This window comes from Schistosoma haematobium, chromosome ZW (assembly GCF_000699445.3).
Source record: "Schistosoma haematobium chromosome ZW, whole genome shotgun sequence".
In the NCBI taxonomy this organism is placed as follows: domain Eukaryota; kingdom Metazoa; phylum Platyhelminthes; class Trematoda; order Strigeidida; family Schistosomatidae; genus Schistosoma; species Schistosoma haematobium.
The window spans coordinates 16,926,257-16,947,426 of record NC_067195.1 but is presented as its reverse complement, the minus strand read 5'-3'; the positions used below and the strand labels follow the sequence as shown (position 1 = coordinate 16,947,426).

Sequence of the window (21,170 nt, the reverse complement as noted above, 5' to 3'; positions counted from 1 at the left end):
TGCATAGCTCAAATGGGGCTATCTATGGAAATAGACATGACATGAAGAACTAATAATAAATCAGAAATATACACATTGCATAACCCCAATACCTATAGCAGATTTAGTGAAGAGCTTTCATGTCTATAAATAAATATGCTACTTTTGAACAGTGATAAACATTTGCAAACAACATTAAATGTTAACAGAATCAATGTTATAGGTTAGTTAATATTGTGCCCTGGGTTGGGGTGACTGTCGATCATAAATTTTCATAAGATTACCGAGGTCTCCACCCTGATATGTGTTTCCAGTGTACATACAATTATTTACTGAAATAAACGTCATAAGTATGTTTTTCTGGGGTATTCTATAACAAGATAAAATATTCACTTATCCAAACAACCAATGTATATATGAATTAAAAAGTTAAGATCGAATATTTTACCAATGCTTAAAGAACCTTTTTATATTTATTCTTTATATGTATGTGAAAAGAAATGTCTGTTTTTAATCTCACTTAGCTCATGCATTGTTTAGGCTTGCCTGTAGACAAAGATAAAGTTAGGTAGCAAGATTTGTAAATGTGCCAACCTAATTCTTTATTATTATTTGATGTAGGTATAATTACTTTTAAATGATACTAGAAACATTGGTTTCCCAAGTTATCCATGAATGTAGAACTCATAAACAGGTTTTATAACCAGTTTAGTCAAGATAGTTGTATACTTAAATAGAGAGACGAATAATATGCTTTACTGGAAACAAAGACAATCATGGGTAACTCATGTTTATTCCACTAGTATTTACCTAGTGAGTGCGGTTCGCACTTGTTCTTGTGTTTCTTGACAGTAGTTTGGTTGTAATTTTTACTTCAGGTTATCTCTTATTCAGTCATCAGATGTCATTACAGTTCTTCATGATTTTTATCCACTTGCAATTACCATCAATCCCCAAGCACACTTTTCATTTCTTCTTCATATCTATCAAGTGGGCAATTACGTAACACACTAATGGTGGGTAAATTATTTTCATTTTCAACTTTTAAACCATTTTCAAACTAGCTTTTGATACTTGGACTCTGAATACTTGGTGATGTACTGTCATTCTGTTGTACATAAAGCTAATATACTTCTTAAATTACTATGAACGAAGTTGTACAAATTTAAAAAATCTTATTTATTGAACATATATCGTATAACAAAAGGACCATATCGAAACAATCGAAATCAAATGAACAATCGCCAACAAATACAAAATTTATTTACGAATGTTAACAACCAGACAGTTCAAACCCACACTTATAATAGTATAGAAACTATATTTCTTGAACAAAATAGTGACTATTTAAACCTAGTAGATCTGCAAATAACAAGTTCGCGTTCGAATAGAAAAATATTCGGTTCGAGTCTGAACGTGAATGAACATCAAAGTAGTAATGAGGTTAGATCTAGCAGACGAGTCCAAAATTAATCGATATATATGTCCTGGATTACACTACTAAACATAATCTATCCATTCCATATAACTTCACTGAATCGTTTCCATTTCTTCTTCAATGATACGACGGGCCTCTTTCTTTGCAAACTAGAGGTAATTGTGGTCACAATAATAGGTCATTATCACTAACATTCAGCTATGAATATGATGTGATAGACAAGTTCTTATATAAGTGAATAAATTAAATTAGAAAACTAGTCAGTTCGAAAATAATTTTTTTTAATAATTATTTTATTAATTAACGTGAACTTATAAAAACGTCAAATGATTTACATTGAATTAGTATTCTATACATAACATAAAATTCATGAATTATTGATTTTTTTTGTTTTATGATCAATATTATCTTTAGTTAAAATGAATCAATATTAAAGTAAATAGCACTTTCTGAAAGACAGATCAATAAAATAATCAATAAACTATTGAACTAATTCACAAAATGTTTAATTATAAATTGATTAGAAATATTGTATTTCAATATAACATTGATTAATTAATGAGAAAAATGTACTCTAAATCATTTAAATAAATTTTTCAATGATTATTATATAATTATTAAATTATTTCGAGTAATTTAATTATGTACCGTTAAAAACTATTGAGTTTTCTAAAACATATGAATTTGGAAGAAAGAAAAAAAGAACATAGTGATTAGTATCATACAAAGATAATATGTGTTAATAAGTAAAATATTATTAATCGTAACAGAAGGTCATTACATATCCAGTAACTACAGAATTATTCTAAGGAAAGACTAAGATTTGAATAGAGATAAGCATTTTATCTTATCCAACATTAATCAGCTGAATTTATCTGTGTTAATATTTAAACGGAAAGTGAAAACTAGTACTCAGTAATTGAAACCCCTGTAGAGTAATCACTTAAGGTAAGATCCTTTAACAGATATAAAGATATCATATATTTACAAACTGAAATGCGTATTGCTAATCCAACGATCTTTAATAAAAGTGAATTATTAATCTATGCAATATTTAAACATTTGTTACAGAAACCCATATGCTGAATGGAGGAATAGTCAAAGTCAGTTTAATTATTAACAGTAAAGAAATACAAATACCTGGAGTCCACAATTTACTTAAAAAGATTAATTATTTAAATAAAGCTTTATGAAACTTTTATGGGATGAAATTAGGTGATAATCTTTATAGTGAAAGGTTGGATTAAATAAAGATAACCTGTCCACAAAGATTGTGACAGTTCATTTTATCTGACGTATCAAAGTAATTAATATTTCGTTTGAAGATTTGGACTAATATCTTTTAATATTTTAGTAATCTATCGTAATATCTAAACCGTTCATGTTTCCAGCATGATCTGCCATAAATCACATGTAAGACATAAATTTGTTTTCACTTTCTAGGATCCTTGTAGCATAATATAGAGTTAAGTCCCGTGAATCACTGAAAATTGAGCAGTTAATTCTTCTCATTTTAATAAGTACTTAGTAAGTTTGCTTCGCAATAACATTAACTATTATAGTCTATTTGCACATTCTCTAAATTTATGCTTTTTAAGCCACATAGCTACTACTAAATGAATGAGTCATTTTAAGTTGATTGATCTGTTTGGTCATTTTAAGGATACGTATTATGTGTTATTTGTTGTTGTTAGCGCGTTTTTCCTGATTGTAGTTAAACAACCAATGAAAACCAGGAAGTACTAGACGACTGTTTTATCCTAGTGTGGGATTACTTAGCTGTGCGCATCTATCATCTCTTCAGGGGTTCCAACCCAAAATATTCACATCTACAGCAAGAGCCTAATGGTAAATCTACTGAGTCAAGTTCTAATGGTTTATGTGTCCAACTTTAGTCAATCTGCGCTGTCACGAAATAATTCGTTATTTCTGTTGGTGGATAAGTGCCTCACACCCGACATGTCTAACTTCCAGTAGCCACAAAGTATCATCAGAACTCCTGGAATCACATCTTGAAACCCGTCACTAAATAACACGTTAATATTCTTTTTTGATATAAGGTGCATGTGGAAATTATTGAATCTTCATAGTTTACATCATGATTTGATCTTAGCTAGACAATCAATTTTGTGTCAAATAAAATACAGTTTGAATCTTCTCCACCATCTTGAAACTTTCCATTTGAAATAGAGTCCATTTCAGCTACATAGTTTAGTCAGTCATGAGTTTAAGACTATGAATCCACTTCTTCATTTCAGCTCATAGTTTGAGTACGAACGTTTTTATTCAATGACTGAGTGTATTAAATACTGATTATTTCTCATACTCCAGACTTGCAATATAGCTAGTCATCTCATCGAGCTCCATATAATCTGGTATATGGAAAGTAATTGTGATCAACGTTTAACATTCGTTTTCTATTTAAAGAAGTTAGCTTGATGCTAATGACTGGAACGAAAATGCGAATTAACCTCCGAGAACATTAAATCATATGCAAACTAACTAGATCAATATTTTCGATAAAAAAAGACCGCGAATTTATTGTTTTCTCATCGGTTTCATCACCTTCTAGGTCAGTGAGACAGATCTCATTAACTGCTTAGCAAGTATAGACAGAATGTGATAAGCATGAATATTGTTATCACTTTTAATGGATCAGATTTCACACAACTCTTGACTTGATAGCAAAAACTAAGCATACAAGTGTATTTTTCATCAGTCTAAAATATCGCTGATTTTGTTAATAGGTAATATGCAGCTTGCTGATTAAAATGTCTCGTCAATCCACAATCAGTGAATATATGTGTGCACATGCCGTTGTGTTCAATAACGAAGAATTACCATTCGAAATAAAGTGAAAGGTGGTTGATGATTTAACTGACGGAAAACCAAACAATCACTACTGAGGAGTCCCATACTAGGACGAGACGACCGTCTAGTGTTTCCAGGTTTTCAATGGTGATCCAACACTGACCGGTTCACAATCTAAATAAAACATAACGTCCACAACCCTATAATGATATTATTAAAAATGTCTTTTAAGAACGTTTATTTGTAAATCCAATTTTATTCTAAGTTACTCATAATTATGATGAACTTTCTTTTAATGTCAAGAACTTGAAAGAGGTTGGTTGTGAACTCTCAAATTAGGTTTCCTATTGTTTAGGATTTTTAAGCAAGGCGAATTAACAATCCTTGAGAAACTGTCACCCTTCTTGGGATTCAGATTTATTTCACAGTAAGAAATATTAATGGACAGCTATCAGACCAACAGCTTGACCGTAAAAGAAAGCCAAGAGGGCCATAACCTTGCAGTCATTAGTATTTATTTAAAGACACCATATACTATTTATTAATGAGTTTAAGACAGTGCACAAGTTAGGTTTATGAATTTCTGTTATGAACAGCTTTACAACAAAACAATTTAACACCCCCTCCAATTGCCAAAGGGCTAGTTATGGTATTCTACTATTAAGTACAAAATGGATCGTAGCTTCATAATTATTGTTAATTTCAGGGTTGAATAAAATTGCTATTCAATACCCTATGGTTCTTCAAGACTGAACGTTTGTTTTAAACCATAAAATCGTGAAATACTAAAATGTACACTAACTCACTCACTTATTCGCTATTCGTACCATTTACCCGTGATCCTGAGCTTCTCCTTGGATTTGATTCATCTTGACAAAGCAACTTAACACAAACAGCTCCAGCATCATATAATGTAGGATAGATTGATTTCAAACCAGGACAGACATACCAGTCACATGCAGATAAACATTTGAATGGAGTTGGATCTACAAGCAAACGCGGATTCATTTAACATATATCCTTAGTATTAAGTGTGAATAGATGAGTAAAAAGATTTTATTTAAATGATAACTTTTAATATGTTGACGTTCAAACAGCCCTGAGAAAAACGTTACTCGAAACGTCTTCATGTTACTAATGTCGTTCTCCAATTAAAATGTTCAACACAAACAGATGAGTTATTTTAATATTACAAAATAAATCATTGATGATCCTAATTAAGAATGACGAACAAATCAATCAAGCTTCCCGATTAAACTTGATCACTGATTGTTTGTGTGGTATATCCACAGTCAATTTGTTCTTTTGTCATTAATGGGAAGGCACTTTTGAGTTTAAAGTACTTTTTAGAAAGTGTTGACAAAGCACAACGACATTGTGTTTTCTCAAGAAAAATCTACTAGGATGACAGTCTTCAAAGACGACCACTAGCATACTGCTTGTGATATATTTAAAAATTACCTGGAATGGTTAATTCAAGATATAAGATCTTTGAATAACCTATCCATCGAAATAACAAAGTGACGTTTGTGACAAATTAAAAAAACAACTCAACTTTAAAACAATTTACTAACGATTAAAAATAAAATTTACTATTTCATCTACTCTCTTTGGAGAATTAAATTGAAATAAACAAGTTAAAGGTAGATGTTAACTTGTCTTGATTGTCAATATCATCTTATCTTTTGTTGTCTAATTTTAGAAATGATACTAGTCGTGAATCAATTGGATGCCAAATCAATGTCAAAGGTTTGGACGTTTGTTACACTACCTAAAGGTGTTGGATTCGATACTCGGGGAGATCAGTGATGTTCAATGCTTCCTAGTCTCGAGTGATTAATCCATATTTGTTCTCATTTTTGTTAATTTTACTTAAGATTGACAATTATTTTTTGATCAAAAAAACGAAGAATAAAGACACACCATAGTTGTTTGAATTTTAACAATTATTTCGGATTTCCGATAAAACGTCGATTTTACTACGGTTTACCGAAACAATTGTCATAAAAAGACTCAAAACGAGTTGATGCATCCAGAAACATTCATTTGTTAGTCTTGCCTTGCTCCTAGTGAACTCATTCACAAATATCTGCCATGGGATTATTCTTTTCATGACATAAATTATTCATTTTCAATTCTTATCTGATATGTGTTTATTAGTTAATTCGTTTAAGAGTTACGTAAATTTAAGACTAATATATTATCCCTGGATAATTATGTTTTCATATTCTTGGCCGTTTATTCTAGAATATTCTTACATATTTTAAAAATATTCACATCATTTAGCACATAAACATCTCTTAACATTTTTTTCATACTTATTGCTCTTTTAATTCATCCTCGTTGACGAGACCTCTGCTGACGTTATGATATAAAGTGTGTATACTGATTTTGAATGATTCATATTATTATGTTTAGGTATTAAGCAGCTGATGGAGAACCGTGAAATATGTGATTCACGTTATTCTGCTAAATTGATTGTTCGTGCTTCAGTTAAATTAGGTTAAAAAAAACTAAACATGACATTAAAACGAATCATCTTTTTTGTCATAAAACAATAAACAGTTGAAAAAAATTCTAGTGATAACATCAAAGGTTATGAATCTTTAATCAATAAAACAAACGATAGACTTTGAGAGTTGAATTTCATTCTACAAAGTTGTAGAGCGGGAAAGATCGTTATCACATTAAATAGATATCAAACCGTTGAAAATGAAAGACTAATTACATGTTTAGGGAAACATTACTACAACGACTGAGTGTACATCAAAGTGTAGAATAACTTGTTAGGAATACATTTCACAAAGGTGATATCGAAATCTGCTTGGTAGTATTGATGTAAAGTTTATTTGATACTGAATGGTACAAGCTATTCAGAAAAACTTGGTCCAAACTAAACGATGGTCAAGATTCAGCCATGAGTTTTATAATATGGTTGTTATTTTCTTGGAAAAATCTATTATCTAAAGTCTAATGGAAAAAGACACAAGATCTCATCGTTCCCCAAATTGATTTGTAGTATTTTTTTAATTAACTGTATTCGTCTTTTTTCTGGTAAATAAACAATTAAAAGGGATAACATACACGTATATAATCTGTACGTTAAGAGAATACTATTATCTTATCTCGACCAAATATAGCCAAAAATCTTAATTGTCTAAATAAAATATATAAATGCTTTATCGGAAACGTTAACATTACCGTCTTCAATATCAATTAGTAGAGTTCAGGAACATTTTGTTTCTATACATCAAAAAACAAAGACAGACTAAACATCATATGCAACAGAAATTGAGGCAACTTCTTCAAACACTTCACACGACAATGTGACTCCCCTCTCCATCTACCTCTACATGAACATCAGTTAGGTGTTAAACATCACAACATAGCTTCACTCGCAACAATGCATGTAGACAATTATCGACATGCTTTCGATTGGGGAAAAGTCGAAATATTGAACAGTGAACACAAACAAAACAAGAGGATTTTTACAACTCCAACATTCTGGCCACAGATCGATAACCAGACACATGGAAATCGACTCAATCTATCGAACAATAAGGAAGACGATAAACACCTGAAAGATCAGTTATCAGATGATAGGTGAAAACGACCAAGATAAACATTCGAATAACCACCACACATCAATGAGAAGCGACCAATGAAATTGCAGGTCAGACGATTGTGGAAAATTTCTAATAATTTACTTCTTACTGGAGTGTGTGTTGATGAAAGCTAGACTATTCAACAATCTAGTTCAAAGAACAAAACACCTTGAAAATTAAGAAATACTTTTACCTCCACATAGAATCACAAAGAGATTGTTTTTATACAAATTTCGTTGTATTTCTGTGAGTGCAGCAGCCCCAGCTGGATCAATGTGAGTAATTCCAGATATGTCCAACAAAAGAAATCTTCGTAATTTTTCCCCATCATGCTTCATTAGAAAGTCATGCAGGTCAACATGTAACGAAGGTAGATTTGGTTCAGTTTGACGATGAGACAAATTACATCTTTCTGTCCTGAGTGTCTGAAATGATTTCGGTACATTCAAATTTAGGTGAAGGATGGGGAAGTGTAAAACAGAAAACAAAAATAGAAGTCTAAATTGTATATGAACAATCATCGAGTAACTGTATAGGACATTTTATTTATAATATCAATAACTAAACTCAGTTTATTCTCAATCTTATACCTGATTACAACTATTCCCGCAAAGATTCTACGGTTACACGTTTAGGACGTAAGGTTAGCAACCACATCCACTAGAATACAAACTTATAAAAAACACGCTAATCACAAAATATCATTTAAACCTTTTGAACTCTGTCTTAGGAGTCAAACGGTCTTCATATAAAAGAGCTATGAAGCTATATGATGAAATCTGAGATCCTTCAGATATCATGAAGCCCATGCCTATCTCTACAACTAGAGCAGCAATTAACATAGATAATTGGAATGTCAGCATAATGTGCGAGACCTGTATGACAAATAAAACAACTGCAGAAATGAGGAGATATAACTTGACGGTGCATGGAAAAAGTGAAATCGATTGGAACAAATCCGGATAGTAAATATTAGATTCAGGAGAGTTTCTGTTGTACTCTGATCATGAAGAAGAGAAAGATGCTACGCACACACAGAGTTGTACTGATGATATCGAACGAAGCATGTAGAGCGCTTATAGGATGGGAATCTCATGTATCCACAATCATCAAATCGTTATTCAAAACAGAGTAGGAGGAGATCACAATGAATCTTGTCGATTGCTATATACTCAACAGTGACAGCAACGAAGATGATAAAGATCAGTTAAATGAGAAACTGAATTAGATTGGAAAGAAGTTTTCTGAAAATAAATCTCAAATAGAAATATTTTTGCCACTAAATGCGGGCTTGGTGAAATGGTGGCATGGAAATTTGTCAAGTCATTAATCTAAAATTTTATGTAGAAAATATTGACGGCATGAAAGATGAATTCCTGTAATGTTCTTTCACATGTTCATTGATAATCAAACACATAACATGACTTAAAGAATCGTGATATATCGATTATAGGAAGCAAACATTGTATGAGTAATAATATAAGCCATATTATTGTTTTTGAAATGGTGATTTTGTCTGATGAAATTTGTGAATGTTTGTTCCATGAGACTATTAGATTTTTGCATCGTTCCTGCATGCATTTACAATTTTGTATAATATTATGAGTTGGAAAACATTAATATGGGTTAATTTTTTTCAGCTAACAAATTCATATTTAACACTTTAAATGTATAGAAACGTAAGCGGTTGGTTATAAGCTGAACTTCAGTGAATGAAATAGTTATTTATGCAAATGTCCAGTTATGATAATTAAAACTTGAATGGTTCACTTAAATATTTTATATCATATGAGAATAAATGTTCAGTACAGTTTACCATTACATACATCTATTTAATTAGAAAATCTATAAAATCTAACATTTATTGGCAGCACGTCATATTTTCTGTCAATATCTGACCATATTTTCCGAAGATAAGAAATTTCACTGTTGAACTGCTTTATTGTGTACCCTACGTTATTTCGTATATGAATTGTATTGCAACGCACTCTATGATAGTAAAGGATATGGTATAGAACCTCATAGGTGAAAGCAATTTTTTCCAGATTTTAAATCTACCTTGTTGAAAAAGTGACAACCTGCACGAAACCTATTGCTAGAACATCTAATCCTTTCCCTTCAACCGCTTCACATATACGTTTTAACATTACTTGAAAACGATAATAATTTTTTTTAGAAAAACATTTGTAAACAATTACTCACATCACTTGATTTACTGACAACATTACTATTTCTCAATAAGTAATTATCATCGGATTTTGTTCCGTTTCTCTCATTTAAAATTTTCGAAAGTTGATAAATATTATTCTTACTATCTTTTGTATTCACAGATGCTTCATTTAACTGACAATGATTGTGATACCCATCTTGTATTTTATCATTAATTCCATTGTGATGACTTAATACATTATTATTAACATAATTGAAATCTTCATCTAACATCATATTATTAATTGTCTTGTAAATGCGATTTGTGAAGTTTTCAGCTGATGAAAAGTTTAATGAACCTAGAACACGTATTGCTTTGATCGATGACAATAGATAATCAGATTGAGTTTTATCTATTTGCGTTTTGGTTAATAGCTTGAGAAAACGAAAATTAATAATATCCAATAGTATATACATAAAACCCGCAAAGAGTTTAAAGACAGAAATTGAAAATACTTTCTTAGATTTTAATTGGGATCATGAACTGATTGATATTGGATCACTATTGAAAACCTGGAAGCATCGATCGGTCGTTTCGTCCGAATATGGAACGCCTTAACAGCGCGCTTCCACGATTCTGCACTCAGTAGTTTTACCCAGGACCTTTGGTCCCACACGCGAACGCTTAAACTATAGACCATTGAGCCAGCATCCAACGGTGGTAATGTTTAACTTCAACCAATCCACGATATTTCACGGTCGTCCTCCATTATCTTCAGTAACTGCCTCACAAGGTCCTGGGTTCGAGTACAGAGTGCGGGGTCGTGGGTTTGCACTCCTGAGGATTCCGATACTAGTACGAAACGAGCGTCCACTGTTTCTAGGTTTTCAATGTTGGTCTAACATTGACTAATTCATGATCTCAATTAAAAACTCAACAATCTCCATGATTCTCTAGTGGTAATTTCTTAGATATCTCATAAGTATATTATATTATTTTTAAATAGTTATCGTTCATTGAAGTTTAGTGACCCTAATCTGACTCCATTTAGGTTGTATGATGATAGTTATCGAAAAATACATGCGGTCAATCCCCGCATACAATTATTAACTTAACTCGCGTTAGTGAATAACGGAATTAAATAAGCCAGTTGCGAGGATAGATTGTATATACGTATATTTCATACAGTCGTTGATCCGAACAGACAACCAGGGAAACTCAGGGAAATAAACGAAGCGAAATGAAACGAAACGAAGTAACGCCCAGATGAGAAGGCAAATGAGCCAACTCGATCTGATCAAGCGTAACTCAATATTTATAGTCAGACTAAAAATAAATTACTGACATGTGATGAATAGGGTTAGTAATCAACATATACAATCATATGAAAACAGTCAGGGTTAATAAAAGAATAATCAACAAGATCAAAATGCGGCTTGAGAAGAATGAATAAATTGGTCTGTTCAGAAGCTAGAGTAACCTATGTAAGCTTGACATAGAACCAGCCATTACAGAAGGTCATTTACATCATGAACTTGACATTATTCGAAGACTTAATAAGAACCGTTGATTACTAAAAAGCTGAACACTAATAGTTTGAGATTTCTCATACTCTTAGAACATTCAAACTTGTCATTGATCACGATATCTTTAAACCACTGGACTGACATCCAGCAGTGCATATTTTAAACCACAATATATTCGTGTCAGTTCTATCTTCATATGACATCGACGATCAACTATTTATCGATTCGAACAACTAGAAAGTCAGTCACTGATTCAATTCTCAAGCGATAGTAAACTACGATAAAAAGTAGTTATTCAAATTTTATATAGATCTCGACAGTGTATTAAAAATTAACTACGGTTTAGTCAGGTTATGACGGTAACAATTCAAGGGGCTACGATAAGTTACGGAGTACCATTACTCAACTTTAAAAGTATACACTATTCTAAAACAACTGATAAATAAACCTCTCAACTAAGTGACTTTCTTCTGTGTAGTACATAGTGAAAGGTAAGTCATTAAAAAATTCGTAAACTAGTAAATATATTGGTAGGAAAAATAATACATGATAGATAAACGGACATGTATGATATTCTATTTGTGGATGTTGTTTCCTTAGAAAAAAAAACATTTAATCGATTGGCTTTTTAGACTTTTCTCTTCGATTTATTTTGGGCGTTCCCCTCCTATTATTTTTGTATTTTGTTGTTTGTTAAGAGAAATATTTTTGCATATACAGAAAATACTATTGCGAAATAAGTTACAAAAAAATGAATACAAGAACGGAATATTTGGATGATTTGTTCAGCATGAAATCCATTTTCGTCATATGCGTTGGCCAAATCCAGCACGGGGATTATGGGTGTATAGAAGAATATTCTTTTCAATAAAATTTTTTCAGGTTCTACAATTATCTATCCAAATTATTAACCCAAAAAAGTGGCCAGGTTTAGGGCAAAGTGCAATGTTTGAAGTTATAGCATGTTAAACAGTTTAAAATTGTTAATATTGAAATAGCTCATATGCAACATTAACTTGAATCAGCTTATATATTCAGTGAAATTTTAAAATCCATGATCGGGATAAATATGGGTCAGAAAAGGTGAGAGGAATAATAGTGCAATTACAAACAGGATCAAATGTTTAAAAGACTATAATGTGTAAAAACTGTACATAATTTTAGTAAGGAATAATAAAGTCGGATGAATGCCATGTAAATAAGTCATGTATTAGGGAGACTAATAATGATTTTGAACCAAAAATAATAACGAAAATAATAATAATATAAAAATATGAAAATAAAGATAACAGACATTATTATATTTTAATAGTTTAATTCATGAGTTGATCTAGGCTAGACCACCATTAAAAACCTGGGAGCACTGAAAGGCCGTTTCGTCCTAGTTCCAAGATGGATTTTCTAGAGTTCTAGTGAGAGGCCATGACCAGTGAAGTCCGATCCGTGTTGGGTGTGAAACAATTATCCAATTCAGATAACGGATAAAGGGTTGAGCAAGATCATAGATCGATTGAAGTTAGACATTAACACCGTTAAATGCCGACTCATTGGTCTAGAGATTAAGCATTTGACTGAAAAGTCAAAGTTTTAATACACAACTTCCTAGGTCGCTTCATCTTTCCGTCTTCACTGTTTAAGTAGTGTGCATCACCCAGAGTTTCTACTCAATTACCAGTTCATTTCATAGGTGAATGCTGACTATTACATTTAATTCTCACCAAAGGTTTTATTTCGGGCATAGAGATTTCTCCCCCAACTGTTTTCTATGAATATAGGACTATAGTGCAGTACAATATACAAGACTGAAAGCATAAACATATTAAACTGAGAACTTGAAAGGAAATATCGAACGTAAATTATCTACCAATAAGCAACACTCATCCGCTTAGTGGACAGATAAATTACCTACAGTGTTGTTTAAAACACGTTAAATGAACGTTGAAAATATGACGAACAACCTCAGCCGAAAGTGACGTTAGTATTGGTTTACTTCTCATATTTTGTTTACTTGAGGGCACATATAATAGACTTAAACAACTTGATAGTCAATAATTCGATCTATCAGACATGAATAGCACCAAAAAACGTTATTGGGTGATCACTGAATAGTAATCAATGATGTTTTTGTTTAATCCTTATTATTCATCGATTTCTATCAATCAAGTTATGGTTACAGCTCTAATTGGCTTAACACTATGGTCTGAACAGAAATGGCATGATTTTGGGCTATGGTTTAGTAGAGATTTATTTAATTTATAGATCGTATTCATCATTTGGAGTATCACTGAAACTAAGACACACTAGATAGCTGTAACGTTCTAACTGAAACTCTTCAAAAAAGAACATCTATGAATATTAACTACAAATTAAGCTGACTAAGCTATAATAAATAGGTCGTTGTGACTTACCTCAAAATGTTCCTAAAGTTCTAATAAAAAGTCAGAACCGATGGGATTGAAGTAGTTGTCACCAACAGCATTGTATGATCGTCCCACTGTATTCCATATTGATTGGATTAAATATTGTACTCCTGGACGTTAAATCAGTCCTAACAGTTTAATGCTCATCACGAGGCTTTAAATTATTAAACCCTATCCCCAGTGGGGTTGTGGATACCCATTGTGGAGAAGTTCCGTACTAGATCAATGCAGTTGTCTAGTGCTCTTTGGTTTTTAATGGTACCCCAATTATAAAAAATCTGTGATGAATACTACTTAGAAACATGACATTAGTTACTATTCAGTGAATAATCCCCATAAATATTTCTTTCCTGCAGGAGAATAAAAAGCGCTAGTTAGTTGGATAACTACGCCATGAATTTCCGTAACTTAACTTTGTTGGGGAAAATATGTATAGCAGTCACCGAATTCGAGTATTTGCGAAAGTATCAGTGAACTGACGTAACATTGAATTAGTAATTTAATCATAATAGATGTTTTTAAAAATGCACAACAAATTATAAGTTGATGAGACTGTTAAAAAATACTAACCACGCGACTACATATGGAAAATGCATTATATTATACTGATGAAACATAGAAAGAAAGCAACTATTTTTCGTTACGTGAATGACAAATTATTCTTAGGAAAACACTAAACTAATCACAATGCTGGCATACGTAATGTGATGTATTGTATTTGTAAAGATCCAAAAAACCAATAAAAAATGAATTAAAACTTCATCCCATTGCACAAGCCAGTGGCTATCAGGACTCATTTGCTGAGTGGATAACGTGATGGCGTTTGAAGCGAACGGTACTGAGTTCGAGTCCCAGAGCGAACATCAACTCTAAAACGTAGGTAAATCCAGCTGAAGAGCCTCGAATAGGACAAAACACGTGTCCTGAGTCCCACTGCTGACCACCATCCATCTGTATTAATTATGCTTGTGACTTAAGTCAATATCAAGGCAATCCGCGCAAGGTGAGCATATGCCAATAACAAACTGATTGATTTCAATCCTAAACATCAATGGGATGATTCAAACAACCAATACAAAATAAATTATTAACAATTTAGCTTACTTCATAATGTTTATGAACATAAAGTTCTGTGCCTGAGATATTGCACAATTCCAGTAGTTTGATGCTTCGTTGTCTTTCCGTTAATACAATAAGACAAGAGATTAGACCAACTAACAGACCGTAAGTTACATCAAGTATGATAGTGCCCAAAAATGTTACAGTGAATAGAAACTGTTCAAAGAAAAAAAGATTGAACGTCCATAAAATAATGTGTTATCTGTCTTAATTTCATTTTGTAAGCAATTTAAATGTTGCACTTATTGTTTGTTAAATACACAATGTCAATCAACACGACATAAAGGTATCAAATTAATTATCTTTTGTAACCTGAGTGATTATTATAATTGTTAGTATGAGATAATGGATAATATTGTAGCTCATGATGAGGATTCTGGTGGTGTTCTGTTCGCTGAGCTGAATTTCTTGATCTTGGGTTAATCATTGTCTTTCTCGAGAACATCATTATCACACACTCCAGTAAGAAGTAAATTATTAGAAATTTTCCACAATCGTCTGACCTGCAATTTCATTGGTCGCTTCTCATTGATGTGTGGTGGTTATTCGAATGTTTATCTTGGTCGTTTTCACCTATCATCTGATAACTGATCTTTCAGGTGTTTATCGTCTTCCTTATTGTTCGATAGATTGAGTCGATTTCCATGTGTCTGGTTATCGATCTGTGGCCAGAATGTTGGAGTTGTAAAAATCCTCTTGTTTTGTTTGTGTTCACTGTTCAATATTTCGACTTTTCCCCAATCGAAAGCATGTCGATAATTGTCTACATGCATTGTTGCGAGTGAAGCTATGTTGTGATGTTTAACACCTAACTGATGTTCATGTAGAGGTAGATGGAGAGGGGAGTCACATTGTCGTGTGAAGTGTTTGAAGAAGTTGCCTCAATTTCTGTTGCATATGATGTTTAGTCTGTCTTTGTTCTTGTTTCCTTCGGTCTGCATATTGACCCCGCCAAGAATCGAATTCAAATTTCCCAGCCCTAGCAGCTAGAGCTTAACTTTTAGCTCATTGAGTCGAGACTCAGTGCTCTACATATCAAACTTTAATCTGTTATCTGCATTATGTAACCATATTCTAATGCCACTGATAGACAACTGTCCCACATCTGAATTTTATTGATCACAGCTTTTACTGAAACTACAAGAATAACCTCACAATTTTGTTACTAATGTGTACATTATTACTATTACTAAAGACGGTTTGTGAAGATTTCGACTAATATGAACTAAATTGATAACATAAAAAGAAACATCTTTTTGACTAACCACTTAATGTAGTTTAATAGTCATTCATTTCACTTTTCTACACATTAATAAATTTACAAGAATGAACAAGTCTATCAAAAGTAAATTATTTGTTAAATCAACTAAGCTTTATATGTACATATCAATAAAAGACAATGTTGTGTTACTTACAAAATCTGGTTTATAAGTATTCCATAGATATGGTAGTTTCTTCGGTTGTGTCAAGATATTTTTCAATGCTACCACAATTATAGCAGATAAAATACACTGGAAACAAAAGTACAATTATGAATAATGATCCAATGCCTTTTTTATAGTTTATTTAGGTGTTTACTTTTTTTTTAAGTATACAATACCTCAGTGACTAGTTTCTCATAGGATGACTGATGTCGGAATATTGTAGAAATCTCCAGTGCAACAACAGCTTAGACAATGACTAGCAGTGGAATCTAAAAATCTGAATTTCGTATCATTTGGGATACATGAGATTGTTTTACGGGAATCTCGTTGTGCATGTTCCTATAAAGTTTTAAGCATTGTAAAATTCACTTTAAATGCCAAGGAGTTATGCACTACGCAGTAGAATCACGATACTCATCGGATTATTTAGTGAATATTATATTTCAATATTCATCAACGCACTGCTTTCATACAAGTATATACGACTGACAAGTCTCAAATAAAAGAAACGAATTTTTCTGGATTCCACTGTCACAATACAAAACCTTTTTTACTGAGTTGAATACATTATTGAAATAATCAGTATTTAATCCCAACTGTTTCTTGAAGATAAATATTTCAGTCTATTTGCAATAATGTAAATCGATGAAGTGTGAAGTTGACTAATGTGAAAGTCAAAATTCAGGTATCCCATTCGTGTAAAAAGTAACTTGTTATCAAACATCTCATGTGAAAAAGTTTTTATTCAACAACTATTGTTCTGTTCGTGTGTTATGAAACATTTATGCTATAAGCAAATAATATATGTATACACTGTGATATTTTATAGATAACAACAACAAACCTTTCAAGATTATTCATGTTTCATAAATAATTTACTACTTTGATAAAATATCCCAAAGAATTTCGAATTTAATTTAATGAATTGTATCTATGAAATAGATTATCTTCTGGAAAACTCTTCGAAAATGAACAATTCTCAATAATTTAATTATTGTATATTTTTTAAGATAAGCTATGAAATTGTTGATAAGTCTGAATATCGCTTAAAAATTCTCATATTAAAAGACAGATGCATAAATGAAGTATATTCTTTGCAATAACTTTTATTCGAGTTCTATAATTATATATCCAACTTAATAATCCATAAAATTGGCCAGGTTTAACGCAAAGGACATCATTTAAAATTATAGAATATGAATTTAGGATTGTTTTTAACATAAAATAAATTTAAACTGAAATCGTCAGACATCACATCTAGTTCCGACCTCCGGTCAAGAACTTGAACGTTTTGAAATCAAATCTGGTTGATTGCTGCTATCAGTTTGAAAACAGTAAATATAACCACAGAAGCATTTTAACTAAAAAACGTGATGCTATTAATGGATTTATTCATGACAGAAATCTGTTTATTACGAAACCTGTTAAAGAAAGGGGAACTAGCTTACTTAACAAAAAGACTATATTGACAAGATGAAAAACATCTTGATTGACCATCTAAAATGCCAGAAACCGAACCACTGAAAAGATCTCAGTGATATGACAGAGAATGAACTGATCAGATCTTTAAAAAGTCTCAGAGTACAACAAGTAATTCCGCCAAACATATGCGAAATAATTAAGCCGATATGTAACCATTTACTTAAGTTATACGAACTACTAAAGGTACACAAGACCAATTTTTGGATATGTACAATTATTCATAACATACTGTAGCAAAGTGGTTAGTAATCAATCACTCCGCAAACACCTAGTGAAGCATAGTATTAAGGATGTATTCCAGTTCGTCTACAAGACCGAAAACATAAACTCTAAAGGATAAACAACGACGTCCTTAGACGTAATGTCATTGTCTACAAACGTCTCACTCAGGGAGACTGTAGAATATATCTATGAACAACTCAGAGAACAAAGAGTACAGACTGCAATCTCTGTGGAGATAATCAAGCAATTTTTGCTAAAAATGTAAACTTCAAATTCAAAATATGTAGACAAATGGGTGATTCCACGATGAGTTCACCACTAGGTCCCATATTAGCTGACATTTTTCTCACCAAACTACGAAACGGTTCACTGGCACAGCAAACTGGAAAGTTTTCATTTTATTTCTGATATATGGACGATGCATTCATCCTTTTTAACGACCATACCGACCTGATAGAAACACTCAAGTGATTTAATGAAGTTTATCCGTTTATAAAATTCACATGTGAGGAAGAAAATAGAGGCAGAACAGTCTTTCTAGATGTTCTACTTACAAGGAGAATAGATGGGTCACCAAGAACAAACTTAAACAAGAAAACTACTTGGACTGGTCAATAAACAAACTTTCTTAGTTTTATCCCTTTACAATAAAAAATCAATCTGATTAAGATACTCCATTACAGAATCAAGACCATATGCTTCTTAGTTGCAGTTGAAGAGGAAACAAAGGCATTGTGCGCTACCTTGAAAGAAAATAAATAAACATTTAGCCGAGAAAAGAGAGCATAAGGATTCCCTAACTGTGAGCAAAAAGTCACTGTATATGCGCTTACAATTTAGAGGCAATGCATCCAGCAAAATGCTAATACTAAAGTTGTACAGTGTAATACAAAGCCTTTTAATGCAGGTAAACTACAACTCTTTTTTTCTACACATCCGATGATCACTTTGAGATTGAAATATAAATTACCTAAACTAGCCATTTCTTCCTGTATCTGTCAATTCAACTGCTCTTGTGTAGCGAGTTATATTGGCAGGTGTTCTAGGAATTTGTATTTTTATGGTAAAAACGGGCTATACAGCCAACATGGAGCAATCGTTCACAATAACATATCGTGTTAACAGAAATCTGCCTAAATTCGTCAGAGTGAGATTCCTTCAGACAGCTGAAGCAATTGCTATTCGGATCGAAACTCCGGAGCTTTGCGTCCGGGAGAAGTATTTCCAACCGCTCCTTTTACCCTGGCCAAATTCTGACCTAATTAGTTGATCATGTTTATGATGTGGCGAAGTAATTCTATTAATGTTCATTTTCATAGCATAAACTTATCATTGTTATTATTATTATAACACCTGCCAATGTTTTTGCGAGATTTATTCTGCATCCACCCCATATCTACTAATCCTTGCCTAATTCGTATCATTTTACCTATTACGTAATTTTTGATTTGTAATTACATTATTCTCTCTCTCTCTGTCATATCCCATGTTAACCATATTTATTCTGATCATCATTTATCTCACAATTTTACTTGACTGATTCAAGATAACACTTCATATTAGTCACTCAAACATTAACGATTTTATTTTATAACAGAAGGGGGTTTTGTGGAGATTTTAGTAATTTAATAGTTGAATTGATGAGTCAATCAAAGCTAGACGTTAACAGCGTTGGATACCGACTTAGTGGTGTAAAGGTTAAGCGTTCGCGCACGAAACCGACAGGTCCTGTGTTCATGAGTGGGCACTGCTGAGGAGGCCCATACTGGGACGAAACAGTGTTCCAGGTCTTCCATGGTGGTCTAGCATTGACTGACTACTATATTTTATATGACATACAATCCTTGATTCACATTCTATAATAAAACCAAACGGCGGTCCAGTGCTTCAGGTTTTCCATGGTGGTCTAACACCGATCGATTTACGATCTCAATCGAAAACTTAAATGATGTACTTTGCCTTAAACCTGGCCAATTTTATGAATCATTAATTTTGGACATATAATTATAGAATCTGAATAGAAATTATTGGAAAGAATATTCTTCGCTCATATACCTGTGTTCTAAATCGCAATATTTTAGTCTTTTCATGGTGGTGGCCAGGTAACTGGTGTTTGATTACAAATAAGATTCAAATGGTACACTTAATTGGGTTACCTAGTGTTCAGTGATACAACGATGTTCTCGTGACTTACTGGTTTCCCGATCTACCGAGGCTGATCATTGGTTTTTTATGACATTCAGTGCTAGGGTTGAGTAAATAAAACAATGTCATACAAGTCGTACGATTCGAATTAACTAGTTTGTACGTAAATGATCAATTTTGATTCCTTAAGTTATTTGATCGGTTTATCAGTGGGTGGTTTTGTCTTCTGAAATCTGTTTAGTTGACACTTACCGATCAAGTGTTTATGCACACACTATCATCTCACACACCTAAGTCACCCGACTTATTTTATAAATCACTTAATCTGTTATAAAAACGAAACTTATTGTTTTGATAATCCTTAATGGGAAATCTATGGGAGTGATTTGGTTCATAAATACTACCATCCAAACTTACTTCATGAAGCCTAATAACCCATGAAATTCTCTTTCACTCTTTGCCAGATAATGCAAAACTAAGAACCGATTGCGAAGATTTATGGGTCAGTGTACTTTGTACTACTAAAGAAACTGAGTAGGACATCCAAACAAATGCAATAGCCCACAATTTACTGTTGAGAGGTGGTCCTTAAGTATTTCATCAACAAACCAACAAAATGTGTTTTTTTAAGAGTTAAGCTGAATATTCGCGAATACGTAAAGCAGAGTTGATCTGTTATCATATGTATACAAATAATAGCTTTCAGATAAACAACCACTGAAAATCAGGAAGTAGTTGATAGCTGTTTCATTATAGTATGTAAATCCTCATTAGTGCTCACCCAAGAACCGACTTATGGCAAACGCTTCCAATGGCTGATCTATCTGACTTCAATCAACTTACGAAAAGA

At 32.4% G+C, this 21,170-nt stretch overlaps 1 protein-coding gene across 2 annotated transcripts in view; it reads right to left on the bottom strand.

Moving 5' to 3' along the window:
• Positions 1-1,681: 1,681 nt before the first annotated feature.
• Positions 1,682-21,170, bottom strand: part of SMARCAD1_1 (ATP-dependent helicase smarcad1) — an 83,343-nt gene continuing 63,854 nt past the window's right edge. For both annotated transcript variants that reach the window (XM_051210544.1, XM_051210545.1), the window contains 6 exons: positions 16,463-16,558; positions 15,033-15,203; positions 10,036-10,416; positions 8,027-8,258; positions 5,039-5,214; positions 1,682-2,086 (listed from right to left, as the gene is read on the bottom strand). The gene's annotated coding sequence lies outside the window, so the exon portion shown is untranslated. The remainder of the gene's footprint in view (positions 2,087-5,038; positions 5,215-8,026; positions 8,259-10,035; positions 10,417-15,032; positions 15,204-16,462; positions 16,559-21,170) is intronic.